At 34.6% G+C, this 3272-nt stretch overlaps 1 protein-coding gene across 1 annotated transcript in view; it reads left to right on the forward strand.

Moving 5' to 3' along the window:
- LOC126821466 (translin) overlaps positions 1–3272 on the forward strand; it is a 101356-nt gene that overhangs the window by 63328 nt on the left and 34756 nt on the right. The window lies entirely within an intron of this gene.

Here is a 3272-nt window from a genome sequence, read left to right on the forward strand (position 1 = left end):
ATTATCCCGGGTGACACAGAAAATTATGACGTTAATGAGGTTAACGTTTCACGCGTATGCATCACCAGGGCTAATTATGGAGTGGTGTATGCAGAATTATTAATTATTGCAGACACACGGACACAATGATCTCACAAACGCCGACATAAATCTATTTTAAGCCCGAATTAAATTACACTGAAATATCCTAAATCCTGCAACCTCATTACAGGACATTTCCAGAATACACACCCACGTATTACACTAATCTCAACATATATATGATAAATGGTTTCTTTTTTAAAATTTAATTGTCTTATGATTCATATTTCATAATTCATTTAGATATGGTGTAATTGTTTATCCTTAGATTGTTAATCATCCATTAGCATATCTACATTATAAAAATAAATAATCGAAACATTTCATAAGTTTTTCAGTATTGATAATAGATATAACATAATAATATAGGTAATAATACATATAAGTATATGTAAATAAAGCGAGATAAGCCTTATCTTCGAATTTTAATATTGCACAGAATGTAGCGCGTGACAGTTCACATATAATACACCTACACACTTACCTACTGTGGTTATCATACAAGGTCAAGTAACACATCATAATAAAAACTCTCGTTGACAAACTTTCCTTAAAAATTTAAAGGGATAGACTTGCGATTACTGCTTTAATATCAATGTCAATATGCTGTATTTCAACATGCCAGGTTTTTTGTTTTGGTTTGGATTTTTATTTTTTAGATAATTAATCTGCATCTTAATTTGAATATATTAATGGAACGGACAAACCTCGCAAGTCATTTTTCATGATTTAGACAAAAATCACAAAAAACATTTTAGTGTAATTGCATTCAAATCTGCAGGGATTGTAATATTTTACGGATAAAGTTGCTAAAATGTAGTTTTGATGCGTTAGTTGTAAGATATTAAAACAAGTTAACAATAAATAATGTAAATAACTGGGTATTGTTTTATACTTACGGAGGTTTCCAATGTTAAAGGGCCAATCCCGATAATATTTTGGATAATAAAACTGGTTAATTTTGTGTTAAAATCCCTTAAAATCCTCAACCTTAGGGCCGAGCAACTAACTCAATACACTTGATACGTTTTTTTAAACAACTTAAATCCGTCAGTCTTAATCTGGAAGTGGAGACCGGTGCCCCAAGCTGTATTATGCGGTGTCTGGATAAAACCAGACTTTTATTTTATAAAAATAATGTGTAGGTGAAATTCACTGTATAAACCTCTAAAGGAAGGGGAGTCGATTATCAGGTCACCCAACAAAAGAATTGACCCAAAATCTTAAAAGGGTTACGTGTCCGGATAAGCAGTTTTGACGTTCACGTCCAAATGACACAATATTTTCAGCTGACATTTTTAGACAGAGTAAATACACCATTCCTCTATATTTTGGCGCTTAAATTTCATACGTACCCGGACTTTTATTTTTGAGACTCTGTTCAATTCGGGATAGTCCCTTTAAAATATGTACACAAATGTTGATTTATGCGTTTATCCTGCATAATTACACAAAACTAAACCCCGAGGAATTTATTTCATGCTGTAGTGATCACAGAAAGTTGTTTCCAAATTGAAATTATGGATAAACTATACATGATAAAAGCTAGCCGATGACATGGAAAATTAAACACAGAATATGAATCCCAAATAAGATTTATTTTCGATACGAGGTTTTTCCATGTCACCGACAATATATTCAAATTTTATTTGGCACAGGTTGATGCCAAAATGTCACTGCATACATAATATGAAGAACAATAGCTGATTTGAGACTCTTAAGGCAGTGTTCGTATTTGACTTAAGACTGCTGTTTTAACCCCATTTTAAATAAGAATGCTGTTTTTAAAAAGATAATTTAATTCTTTCTTTTCCTTGAATAACAAGAAAATCTATTTAACTTTTATTTGGCACAGGTTGATGCCAAAATATCTCTTAACACGCTGTATTATGAAAAACATTAACCTTAACAAAGTAATATAATATAATATAATCAGTACTTTCTTTTGGGCCAAGGATTTATGTCGGGTTTATGTCAATGAACCCCAAGTCCGTCGACCATTTACATTTTCGACCCCATCCTCTGAACCAATAGATAAGTTTCAAACAAATTTGGTAGGTACGTTGCTAAGGCGGGGCTAACCAGATTTATTCAGATGAATTTGATCGTCGCCATAGGGGAGACGCGTGGGCACATATTTGCACATTTTTAACAGCTCTTCCTAAACACTTTGGTGGATTTCAAATGAATTTGATTCGTATGTTGCATGGTGAGTGTTGCTTATACATGTATAGATTTATATGAATGACGTTGTTCTGCTCCTAGTTGGATGGGTTGAACTGTCTTGATTCAGTAGGATGCATAATACATGAGAAGCCTATAATCAACTCTCTAGTCCATGGATGACTCAGATTTTTAATGGATTAGAGGGAGAGAGAAATGGGATTTAACGTCCACTCGACACAAACTAGGTCATTTCGGGACTAACATATGGTTTAATTTTATTTCAATAATTCGCTTGCGCGTAGGGGTCTTTAGCAGTGGGAGGAAACTGGAGGACCCGGAGAAAACCCACGAAGTTGGACAGGCGACCCTACTCCTTGTCACGTACAACCAGGGATTCGAAACCACGCCAGTTGACTCAATGACAGGCCTTGTGATACAGCGCGCACGTGCTAACCATTCGGCCATTAGAACACTCTCGCCATTCTAATGGATAATCGACACTTCGTATATTACCGTATCAATAACAATCGAGACTAAGATGTTCTTGTCTAAAATTCAAACAATCATGATTTCGCTAATAAAGTAATTTACCCGAATTTTCAGAATATCCATTTTGGAACTATTACCCCAGAATAGTTAGCTCTTATCTAAATCTTACATAAAATCAGGACTAACCTATGGTTCAATTTATTTCAATAATTCGCTTACTCATTGGGGTCTTTAGCTGTGGGAGAAAACTGGAGAACTTGGACAAAACCCATGAGGTTGGACAGCCAATCCCTACTACACCCCTTGTCACATACAAGTGGGGGAATCAAAACCATGCCAATTGACTCAACAACAGAGCTTATGATCTAACACCCATCATATCATACAAAGTGAGAAGTGGTATTAGATGTTCTCGGAAATTTGGCTCCGTTTTATTTTTTGGTTGTTTACTCCCTAGCCTACTACAGTGACAATGTATATGGTAGCATGAGTATTTATAGAAATATGTGTAAAAAACAATAACACAGGAAAAAAAA

Source organism: Patella vulgata, chromosome 5 (genome assembly GCF_932274485.2).
Source record: "Patella vulgata chromosome 5, xgPatVulg1.2, whole genome shotgun sequence".
Classification (NCBI taxonomy): domain Eukaryota; kingdom Metazoa; phylum Mollusca; class Gastropoda; family Patellidae; genus Patella; species Patella vulgata.